Raw genomic sequence first — 12,907 nt, 5'->3', positions numbered from 1 at the left:
CTGTGCTCCTTCTGGAGTCTCCAGGGGAGAGTCCAATTTCTTGCTTTTTCTAGCCTTGAGATATTGATCGCACTCCTTGGCTCTGGGTGCCTTCCTCCATTTTCAAAATCAAAGGAGTGGCATCTTTACATCTCTCTCTCTCTCTCTCTCTCTCTCTCTCTTCTCTGTCTCTTTCTCTCTCTCACTGCTTTGCAGAACATAGGGAAGGATGATGGTGTCTGGATCTGTTCAAGTTGCTATAACAAAAATACCATAATGAGAAGCTTAAACAATAAACATTCAGTTCTCACAGTTTTGGAGGCTGGCAGATTCAAGGTCAAGGTGCTGGCAGATTCAGTGTCTGGTAAAGCCTGATTCCTGGGTCACAGATGGCTGTCTTGTGCTTTTGCATGGTGGAAGGGACAAACTCTGAGGTTTCTTAAGCAAGGGCATGAATCTTAGCATGGGGGCCCAGCCTCATGACTTAATTGCCTCCCCCAAAGAAGGCCTTGTCTCCAAACTCCACATTGGGAATGGAGTTCAACACACGTTTTCAAGGTTCCACAAACATCTAGTTTGTAGAAGATGGTCAGTGTGGGTGAGGTTGGTTAGACTGAAGTCACTCTCTTTAGCTCATAACGTCTATCTTCAAAAACATCCTGTTCAGCAGATGCTGAATTTTTCAGCTCAGAGCCTGTAGGAAGAACCTTCACTGGGCCCTTGGTCTAATCTTCACCACCCAGAGTAGCAACTAAAGTTCCAAGCCCTGTTTAGACGGAATTTCAGAGAAGACTGGAATCCAGAACTCAGACATGAGTGTGTTAATCTTCTCCCCTGATGAGTCAACCACGAGCCGCGTTTGCTCTGCAGCTAACACTTCATAATAGTTATGTGCTCAATAAATGTCCACCCAGAATATGGATTTCACAAAAATGCAACACTATAGCCACCCCAAGGGTTTATGATCCATAATTCATTTTGGAAAATGGCTTGATTCACTTGGAGCAGTAAAATCTGAGAACTTCATGGCTCATAATAATGTCAGAGAGAGCAATCTCCCATGCTAACTGCGCGCAGAGAATTAAAGCTGTACTGTCTAAACATTGCACCAACCCCGTCCCCACACAAATCAGGTGGGGCACACCCCCGAACACTCTGATGAGTAATGATCAAGACCAATCCATATTTCATCTTCTGCAAACCAGGCAAGTTGTTCATATAGACATTCCATAGGAAATAAGCCTCCCAGGAGAAGTAGATTCTAAGCCTAATACTTCTTCCTCTTCTTCCTCCATTTTTTTTTTTTTTTACTTTGTGACCCTATTTGGGCCTCAACATATATCTGGCCTCATATATTCCAAGATAATATCCAACATACATTCCAGCCTCAATTCTTGACACGTCCATCCTGCCCGCCCCATCGCCTTGGCTTCCCTAACAAAAGAGGTTCTCGTATTTCCCAGAATAAAGGATGAATCCTTGTATCTCCAAGCACTTGCACACAGGGTCATACCTGCCTACAATATGCCTCACATTCTTCAAAGCCCAATTGTAGTGCCGCTTCCTCTAGGAACTCTTATCTTACTTTCCTGTAATTATTTTTCCCTTGAGGACAGAGGCTGTTTATTAAGCTAACTGACACTTAATAGTTAGTTATCATTGTTGGTTGGTTGGTTTCATTTAACATGTTCTAAATGTTAAGCAGATAGGTAAAATACTTTTATAGCACTTAAGATTTTAGTCCAATTATACCATATGGTAGATTAAAAACAAACAAACAAACAAACAAACACATTTCCCAGACTATGTGGTGGGAGGGGCATAACCAGATGATCTTCCTGTTTTTGGAGTAGACTATTCATCCCTACCATAGCATACTGCATTGTATCCTTTCAAAGAGATAAAACACGATAAAGTTACAAAGTGCTTGGCATCCAATGGAGGACATTTATGGTTTGTGTGTTGTATTCCTGTTATCAATGCCACTTCACAAAAACACAACAAATATTATTATCCTTAATTTACACGTGAGGGAAGTGAGGCTTCGAGTCTTTAAAATCTTCACAAAGGTCGCCTTGTTGCAAAGACACTGTTGAAACTCATTAACCTTTATTATTCTTTCATTCAAATGTCCTTTCTTCATATATTCCGACTCAGCCCTGCGGTCAGAGGAGAGTTAGGACTGTGGTTCCGATCTCTGTGGGGAGACTTATGGTCCTGCATTCTATGATGCTATTGTCCTCTCAGATAAAGAATGTGGCCGGCATTGTCTGGTCTTCAGACGATGCCTGCTTCCAAGGCACTACACATTTATTAAGGGCTCCAGTTGCAGAGAAAGTCATGTATCTGGTTCTGGTTTTGATCAGTCTAAATTATTCATGAAATGATTCATCATGGAAAGAATGACAGTCTACTAGGATGGAAACATTCTTAAAACAAAGTGAAACAAAATGTTAAGCTTCAGCCACCCCAGCTCACAAGGCTGCCATCTTGGCAGTGCTCCTTCTATGCCTTGGGTTAGGCAAAAGCTAGTCTCACCATTTGGTCACATATTCTCCTCACAATGGGAGAGGAATTGGATCAGCTCTTCAACAAATATTTAGTGAGCACCTGCTAAGTCAAGCATATGGAATACATGATGGATGATACAAATAAATATAATAAAAATCCCTTTGCCCTCAAAGACTTGGAACCCCTGGACTCTCAAACATTGCTGAAGGGAGTATAATTTGTTATACTCACTTTGGGAAACGGGTAGTAACTACTAAATCTAAGCATGCAGCTACCCTCTGTCTCAGCAACTGCACTCTTATTAATTTATACATGAGCAGTGAGTGCCCATGTCCACCAAAGACACAAAAAGAATGTCCATAGTGGCTTTATTTATAATAGCCAAAAATAGGAAAAAAATATTCATCAACAGTGAATAAGTGGTAAGCTACTGATAACACTGAAATACCCAGAAATTAAAAAAAAGGAGTAAATTACTATTATACGTATCAATATAGATAAATCTCACAGATTTAATATTAAGCAAAAAGAAGTCAGATATCAAGGAGTATTTATTTTATGATTCCACATACATGAAGTGCAAGGAAAAGCAAAACTCTCAAAGTCAAGATAACCATTATCTTAGTGTGGTGAGATGGTAACTGGGAAGGCCAATGAAGGAGACTTCTGTCTCCTTGATCTGTATCTTGGTCTAGGTGTTACATAAGCAGCTCAAACTTTATTATGTATGTATACAAATATGCATGTAGATACACTGAGTGGAACCTTAATACTTGTGCCCTTTTCTATACATATGTTATATCTCACTCATTTAGAAGAAAGAAAGAAAGAAAGAAAGAAAGAAAGAAAGAAAGAAAGAAAGAACGAAGGAGACACCAGGATCTCGCATTATCATACAGAAAATATTGAGATATAGTAATTATTTTCTTATGCTTACTTACTTTTGAGAGAGAGAGAGCACGAGTGGGAGAGGGGCAGAGAGGGAGACACAGAATCCAAAGCAGGCTCCAGTCTCCAGCTGTCAGCACAGAGCCTGATGCAGGGCTCGAACTCACGAACCGTGAGATCATGGCCTGAGCCATAGTCCGACACTTAACCAACAGCCCCCAAGACACCCTGAGATATAGTGATTCTTTTATGTATCTTATATATTATAAAACATATGAAAACTAAAGATGTGCATAAGCCTGATATGACATCTCGTTTTACTCATCAATTGCATTGTAGTTCACTTAAGTATTCCTTTGATGACACAAGCAAGAGGCCTGTACCATATGCAAATAGAGTAAAGGGACGGAGCCCAGATATCATCCTATGATGACCCACTGTAGGCAGACTAAGCTGTTATAAATCAAAGGTTCTCAAAATCCCAGGGTAGCACAACACATAGCAGGGCCATAACTCAAGCCCTTAGTTTTTGTTTTGTTTTGTTTTAAATGTTTATTTGCTTTTGAAAGAGAGAGAGTGCAAGGAGGGGGGGGGAGAGATGGAGAGAAAGGGGACATAGGATCCAAAGCAGGCTCTGTGATGACAGCTGACAGCAGCAGGCCCCAACTCACGAACTGTGAGATCATGACCTGAGCCAAAGCTGGGCACTCAACCGACTGAGCCACCCAGGCGTCCCTCAAGCCCTTAGTTTTAACGAAAAATACTGATGGTCAGAGGCATGATGTGATCTAGGCAGCTGAGCAAAACTGAAGCCAGTCTTCTCACAATTGAGTGAGCATGCTTCTTTTGAAGCCACAGGCCAGAAGACTTTCTTGATCCAAGTGTTCTTAACCCTGAGAGGAGGATGCTCTTGGACTTGGAGGCACGGTGCCTGTGATTCCGTGCTGGAAGAGACACGCTGCGTGGCTGTGAAACTGTGGCCTACAACCAAATACTCTGAACTCCACTTTCTACAGAAGCCGTGGAATGAGAACAAAAACGCTTACGGAACGCTTTCTAAGACACAGATGAAATCTCGAGCAGCTTAGTGTGACTTACATGACTTTTACAAGCTGTTCCCAAGTATTTTCCTGCTTCGTTTCTATCTGGTCTCATCAATTATTTGTGGAGGGCCCATTTGCAAAGCAGATGTTCTCCAGATGCCTGGCTTTGTGAAGAGGACAAGGTGGACGTATGTTCTGGAGGGAGGCAGATGGGAAATAAGTAAATGCACAAGAAAATAACAGAATTCCAGAGAGGACTAAGTGATATAGAAACATACAGATGTTGAGAGAGAGTGCCAGGGTGGTGGACGACACTTTAGGTTGGACTGTTGAGGAAAGCCCCAGAAAGTCACCTGGGGACTGAACTCTTCTGAGCCTCACCTCACCTCCTCCCTGTCTAGGTCTTGCTCTAGCTCTAGCTTTAGCCATCAGCTCTGCAGAAGTCTAAGCTGATGCCTCCTTTTCTCAGCTATACCTTGTATGGCTTGTGCCGCTGGGGGCTTCTCTGGAATCAAACCGTAGCACACATGTAGGAAACCATCAGATCCTTAACAAACGTCTGAGCCAGCACGGACCAGAAAATTAACATACCGTGGGGAAACTTGACCAATGGCAGATGGCATGCAGGAGATGAGGGCTTGTTCCTTCCACCTTTGGTGAGGTGGGGGGGGGGGCAATTATAACATTCATTCTACATGACTTTTCAAAAGACATAGACAGAGCCCCAATTGTCCACAGCAGAAACCGGCTTAAAAACATTCTTCCTTCTTCCCTGTTTCACTCTTGCTATCAACTGACTTTATTTCCTGATACTATTTCCCAGGGTAAACTACCTACATGCAAGCCGATGTCTCAGGCTTTGCTTTCTGAGAAAAGCCAAAGATAAGACAGACCCGGAATTTTAAGAAAAAGCCAGTCACGTGACAATGAAGGAGCGTCTTCTGGGCAGAGGGAAAGTTCCTTGGGTCTTACTTTGACCATTTCAGACCCAAACTTTCCCCGAAGCCAGGGGGTTCCACGACTATGCTGGGAAAGAATAACAAATTTTATGTCCTGAAAGAACTCTAGGTACCATTTGGTTCTATAGGGCTCTTACTGCCACAGTAGGGAGTTTGGAGATTTCTAAGTGTAATGGGAAAGTTTTGTGAGGTCTAGGAGAGGGCTGATCAGATTAATACTGTGAAATTTGGGGCACCCGGGTGGCTCAGTCAATGAAGTGTCTGGCTCAGGTCATGATATCACGGTTTGTGGGTTCAAGCACCACGTTCGGCTCTGTGTTGACAGCTTGGAGCCTGGAGTCTGCTTTGGATTTTATGTCTCCCACTGTCTCTGCCCCTCCCCCACTATACTCTGTCTTTCTCTCTCTCAAAAATAAACAAACATTAAACATTTTTTTAAAATTTTTTTAACGTTTATTTATTTTTGAGACAGACAGAGACACAGCATGAACGAGGGAGGGTCAGAGAGAGAGGGAGACACAGAATCTGAAACAGGCTCCAGGCTCCAAGCTGTCAGCACAGAGCCCGACGCGGGGCTCGAACTCACGGACCGCGAGATCATGACCTGAGCCGAAGTCGGCCGCTTAACCGACTGAGCCACCCAGGCGCCCCAAACATTTTTTTAAAAATACTGTGAAATTCAGGTTTCTCGGTGGGGAATAGTGTGTCATGGGACAGACACGGAAGCAGGAAGTCCAGTTTGGAGGCTGTGACAGGAGTCCTGTCTCCAGGTTAAGACATGATAATATTAACATCTCTGAAAGAAAGACAGGGGAATAGAGGGCAACCCTACAGATCAAAAAACACTTAGACATATCAAGCAATTCCAATTTGGATACTGATTTAAATAAACTATCATATTGTATATATATCTATGTATTTATATCTATCTATACCTGTCTAACTATAGGTCTATCTATCATCTATCTATCTATCCATCTATCAATTGGTATTTACCTATACAAATGTTTATGAAAAATGAAACATGACAATATTAAAAATGATTGTTGTTTTTGAGGTGTCAAAATGACATTGTAATTACGTTTACAAGAAAATTCCTTATCTTTTAGAGAGAGAGAATGAAATTTTTGCGGATGGAGTAATACCACATCTGGGATTTGATTCAAAATAAAGCGTGAGGGAGGAAAGTGGGTGGGGGTATAGACAAAACAGCACTGCCTATTAAATGATGATTGTCAAATGTAGGTGATGAATATATCTGGGTTTTTAAAAATTCCATCTACTTTGATATCTGTTTAAATGTCCCATAATAAAAACAGAGGTGTGTGTGCAGGTGTGCGTGTTGGAGAGAGAAAGGTGCTGTGGTACCTTGGGCTTGGACTATTTGGGTGGCTCCTGAGGGGATGATGACCAGTGGTTAGAATCTAGGGTATTTTAGAGGCAGAGTGAACAGGACTTCCTGCTGGATGTCTGAGCCCCTGAGATTTTTGGACACTGGTTTTATTCTGTACTCGGTGCTGAGCCACTGGAGGCTCTTTGATCAAGAGGCTTCTATGATCAGTCGTGTTTGGGGACTGCAGCTGACAGCACGGGATCAAAGCCAAGAGCTCTGGCACATTTCCAACGTGGGACAGGACCTCTGAGATGTACTACGCTTTTATTCTAGAAGTGTGTTTTGATCCCAGTGGGCATGGAGTGCGTCCACCTTCATATTCAGTGGTGCCCATCATGTAATGTCTGTGATTGGCAATCAAGCCCAGGATGAGGAATCCAGCTCTGTGAACGGATGAATGTGCTAAAATTATCATCAGCCGCGAAAGCCATGACCCATCCCGGCATTGTTACACACACGCACGCCTGGTGTGCCTACATTTCCACTTAAGGCCCAGCATAATCCACTTTTCACACTCATTCACCCGAAGGCCATAAAATGTCCTAGACTTCAGAATGCTTCCCTAAACAGTGTTGAGTAGCAGCTTTCTGTATCTGTTTATTTTTGAAGCGAAGCTGGGATGGGCTCTGGATAGAAATTCTAGGCTCCTGGAAGCCCAGATATTTCTTTCATTTTCTTGATGATTTCTCATTGCTTCTTGTAGGTCCATCCATGAGAGATCTCACTCATACCTTCTAGGACATACAATTTGGATGATGAGTTAAAAAGCACACTTTACAGAAACCTACCTGCACTCCTTTGCTCACAAGACATTTATGGTCTGAGGTGCCCTCCCTTGCACCATTCTAGTCAAAACTCTTCTCCATGAAAATTACCCTGAATCTCCAAGATCATCTCGTGTCTCATTTTGGCCTCCTACCACAGCAAAGTGTGCCTCTAAATCAGCTTTTTGATAACCTTCAAATATGGCTTTAGGCCTACTTGTCTTTCTCCACAGACATATTGTAAGAACCTTGAGGACATACAATTAAATACACTAGTTAGAAGTTTGCTCTCTGGAGACAGTTATAGGTCAAAAATTCAGCTCTGCCACTTACGGTTGGTGTACCTTCCTGAAGACTTATCTTACTCATGTCTAACATGGAGATAATAAGACTTTTCATAGATTATATGATATAAAGCATACAGAGCCCTTCTCATGCAATCTGGCATATGTGGTGAGTAGCTAATAAATGTTAGCTACACTTATCAATATTATTCTAAGCCCATGTCACAATGTCACACGCGAGGGCCAACTATCTGTGTACGTTGAAATACATTAGTTAAAAAACAGTAGCTGCCTTAAATTCGTATATGAATACAATTCAAAGGGAATCCAGATAAAATGCAGATCCATTGGCATTTCTTGGAAGCTCATAGCTGATGACTACGGTACTGGCTCTCAGAAAACACACTGAGTAGCAACAGTCCAGATCTTTAGCATTGTGGAAACTCTTTTTTTTTTTTTCATCGTTTTTTATTTATTTTTGGGACAGAGAGAGACAGAGCATGAACGGGGGAGGGGCAGAGAGAGCAGGAGACACAGAATCGGAAACAGGCTCCAGGCTCCGAGCCATCAGCCCAGAGCCTGACGCGGGGCTCGAACTCACGGACCGCGAGATCGTGACCTGGCTGAAGTCGGACGCTTAACCGACTGCGCCACCCAGGCGCCCCTAGAAACTCTTTTTAAATACAAAGAAAAGTAGCTTCGGGAGGCACAGAGTTGATGACTTTTATTACATGCAAGCACTATGCTGGGAAGTACGGAACCATCAATTTTGTGTATAGCCTCCACCAATCTAGTTTCTACCACGAGACACAAGAGCTAATATGGAAGCTAGGGGTTATTATTTCTCTGGCACGAGGAGGTGAGGCACAAAGGCAGACAAATCCAGGGGAGGTCACATGAACTCTAGGGAAAGAAAGCTGAGAACGCACCGCCCGAACACGAGCTGTGGCATCTTGGGCCGTGTACTGTCCTTCAGAACCTTTTTTTTTTCCCCCATCGGTAAAATGTGATTGGCAATGCCTATGTGACGTTGCTTCTGAAATGTGCCAGCACACTTCCTGAAAATAGGACTCAGCTAACAAATGTTGGCTTCTAACCCTGTCTTCTTTATCCTCTCTCCATCCCACTGTAGAACATCAAGTTTTGTCACAGCCCGAACACCCCCAATTAATAAGGCAGTTCATAAAGTGGCAGAAAAGGAAGGTCACTCGTTGCATGCCTCACGTGTCCTGTGGCCTTCCCGGGTGTCAGATGCTGAAGACACAAACCTCTCTCTCCCCTATCCTCGACCTCCACTTGTCTACTGCATGGTCCGCTTCTCACTCCTGTACCCCAGCTAGGCCAGGTGCTATAATACTCGGGAGCTGACCCTCTGCAGGTTCTGCGGTGACCACAGTTGCCTCGGCTTTCTCTTCGTCATATGAGATTCCAAGGTGACCTCCAAGAATGAGGCAAGGAAAATGGAGGTCTCTTGTCGAACCTGCAATATTTTTTCTCTTGTGGCTCACAAAACCATTCAGTTTCTCACTCTTTGATCTTTTTAGTTAACGACCATAAAATCAATGCAAACTTATTATGGAAAAGCAGAATGTGGGAAGTAAAATTACCTATATTCCAAATACTTAGGCATGTGGAAATGTGCATGTGTGTGTGCACATATATACGTATATCTGTATGTGATCTCTAAACCTAAGAATGTAGCGTCACGTTTTCACTGTTTATACACTTAACACAGAGAGAAGTCCATCGTCATTGTTAAGACTGTGGACTCTGAGGTCAGGCAGATCCGGGTTAACATTCCTGCTTCTTCACATTCTGCCCACATGACCTTTAGGCAGCTACTTAATGTATCTAAGCCATAGTTCTGAGGATTAAAACATACACTAAGTCAATGTATACAGGTAATTATACATATAAAATGTGAATAAATAATTTGAATAAACGCTAAATATTGTTATTTTATCAACTACTCTTCTGGAGTTCATGTCCATATTGCTAACAATCTTTTAAAATATTATTTTTATTTGCCTTCTAATATTCTATTCTGAGGATCTATCTGGCATGTAGCATGCCACGAATAGTTATAGAATAAGTGAATGTACAATAATTTACTTAAAAATCAATATATAAAAAGCTTTGCCAGTTTTGCAGCTGAAAATATTTGTTTTACATTCCATTCTGTAATTATTTTTTCTTTTTTTAGTTGTCTATGTCCTTTGCTCAATTTACTGTACTATTAATATTCTATCATGATGTATATACATTCTTTTTTAAATTTTTTTTATTTAAAAAAATTTTTTTTCAATGTTTATTTATTTTTGGGACTGAGAGAGACAGAGCATGAACGGGGGAGGGGCAGAGAGAGAGGGAGACACAGAATCGGAAACAGGCTCCAGGCTCCGAGCCATCAGCCCAGAGCCTGACGCGGGGCTCGAACTCATGGACCGCGAGATCGTGACCTGGCTGAAGTCGGACGTTTAACCGACTGCGCCACCCAGGCGCCCCTGATGTATATACATTCTATATATTACTTTTTTAAATTTCCTGCAAATATTTATTTCTTTACCACCTTCTCCTTCTCCTCCTTCCCCTTCCCCTTTCTCCTCTTCCTCCCCCTTCCTCTCCCCTCCCCCCCTTCTTCTTCTTCTTCTTCTGTCTTCTTTCTTCTTCCCCTTCCCTTCCCTTTCCCCTTCCCTTTCCCTTTTCCTTCTCCTGCTTCTTCATTTCCACACTTTCTTGTTAGTGGCAAGTCTATAGGACACAGGACAGAAAAAGCCCACAATAAAAGTATTTAACCATTTCACCTAAATGTCACTTGGTTAGGTCTCAGATATCTGGGATTTCTCTTCCTTAGGGTGATGTTCTTCCTCTAAATCTCAGTTGCCTGTCCTACAAAAGGCACTGGGTGGGTCTTCTTAGACATGTCTGTATATGGCGGTTACATTCCCTTCCTTGTGGAAGGCAATATATTGTGTGTTGTTCGGAAGGCGGTTGGTGAAAGCATGCCTGGGCTAGAAATTGCATCATGAGGGACAACCACTCTATTACTAAGGAGTTTCCTGTTAATTATATTTCCATCGCAAATACTCATACTTTGGTCCGGTGTCATCATATCTATATAACCATACAGTATTACCATCTCTTAAAATAAGCAAAATACGTGATTTCCTTGAGGATCACTATATTTGCATTTTTGGCTCATGTATAAGAGTAGCATCCTGCCCAACCAATACTAACGCCCTGCTTGGTTTTCAACACAGCAAAGGCAAAAAGGCTACAGCCATGGTTGGCGGCCTATTTCTTTCTCATTTAAGAAACACAAGTTTTTTTTCTGTCCAATCTTTTGGATTGATGAAAATACATCAAGAACTTTTTAAGAAGAGAAAAGGGAGAGTGAGGAAAAGGGAGAATTTTGAACAAAGAGCAGGAAATTGTTATTATGACAAAGGAAACAAATGAAATAAATTCGGCCGTGTCGGAAGTCCATAATAAATACAGAAGAAGAATTACGTGTCGTGGTGGAAGTAAAACAAAGTAAGAACTCAAAAGAAATAAATGCCTCAGTGAACTTTTATTTTTCCCTTTCCGTTCAACTGAATGCTTCGTGATTCATTCCCACTGAACACGTGTGCTCGAGTAGTGGCCGTATATAAACAATGGCCTTGCCGATGCTCATACTGCTTCACCTTCCCCAGTGAGTCAGCTCTGGAAGCTCTGTTAACTCCTTCAGGTCATCAAAGAAGCTCCACTACAGAAATGTCCGTCACGGTTTCCAGAAGCTTCTATTCCATCTGGTGTTTGCCCAGAGAGTCTGCGCACACTGATTTTGTGGTGCTGAAATGCAGCATGGACAAAACTCTGCCTTTGGACTTGGGAATCTGGAATTTAGAATTTACACTGGGTTGCACGACTTACTAATTGTGTGACTCTTGAGACATTTCTTCAATTCTTTGAATAATCTATTTCCTAAGCTTTATGGGAAAGGAGGAACACTGAACTCTTCTGGATGACTAAAGGGGTTACATGAAATAATGTGTGTTAGCATTCTGATTTCTTAAGCAGAAATCCTTTTATGAGTTTTATGATTAACATATTAAGATTATATATATAATATATGCATATAAGTAGCACATGTAAGTTATACATCCATAATTTTGTATGTACCTGTATCTATATCTATATCTGCAACTTGTCTGGATTCCATTGACTTTAACCCAGTTTTAATTATTAATTACCCTACAAACCATCAAACAAACTCTGCATGGAGGTGGAGATACAGTTTAGATTACAACCTGCAGGCCACACATCCTTGAATCCCATAGTGTCTATCAGAGCATTTGCCTTTTACAAATCTTCACATAGTTTGCTGAGAGAATATTCAGTCTATGAGTGAATATAACAATCTGCAGGGTCTGAAGGAGAAAGGTAACTACTTGCAAAGTAATATAAATATTCCACTAGTCTATGAGCTACTTTTCCCCCCCCGCATCTAGAGAGTTTATCCCTCTCACTACTTACAACTAAAATGTTATCTGATTATAACTGAAAATTTCAAAATGGAATTCTAATTGACCCTTTGTGTAGCTGAAATAACACATTTGCAATGGAAAAAAAATAGCCAAGAAAGTACAGGAAGTATTGTTTTAATGCTCAAACAAAATTCTCAACGATGATAGCAAATTAGTAAAAAGCCTTACATTTATCCAGGAATCTTGATCTTAAAGAGGAAAAAAAAAATCTTGCTTGTTTAGGGATATTAGAGAATAAAATAAATTTATAAAGATTCTTATTTGGGTTAGGTTTAGTCTCAAATAGCTCTCAGGGTGAGAAAAACAGGACATGTTTCTGTTTCTTTAAATATTCTAGAAAAACCCTAAACAATAGGCCACGTTGTGTGTTTTAGAAATGGAATAAATGTGAGTATGTGAGAAAAAAGAAACATTTAGACTCTGCATATATAAAACAAATAAAAATTTCCCTAAGGAAAATTTAATTAAGCTACACAGAGTAAGATAAAAGGGAAGAAAAACAGAACATAGAGTATTACCTCTATCCCATTATCAATAACACAAAAACATCTCAATCC

The 12,907-nt window shown here is 41.3% G+C and overlaps 1 long non-coding RNA gene across 1 annotated transcript in view; it reads right to left on the bottom strand.

Moving 5' to 3' along the window:
- The window catches only part of LOC123383035, a 246,614-nt gene that overhangs the window by 10,619 nt on the left and 223,088 nt on the right, over positions 1–12,907 (bottom strand). The window contains exon 2 of the long non-coding RNA XR_006592252.1: positions 4,477–4,616. This is a non-coding gene — a long non-coding RNA (uncharacterized LOC123383035). The remainder of the gene's footprint in view (positions 1–4,476; positions 4,617–12,907) is intronic.

Source organism: Felis catus, chromosome F2 (assembly GCF_018350175.1).
Source record: "Felis catus isolate Fca126 chromosome F2, F.catus_Fca126_mat1.0, whole genome shotgun sequence".
Taxonomy (NCBI): Eukaryota; Metazoa; Chordata; class Mammalia; order Carnivora; family Felidae; genus Felis; species Felis catus.
Note: the sequence above shows the minus strand (reverse complement) of the source record. Positions and strands in the feature narration are given on the sequence as shown.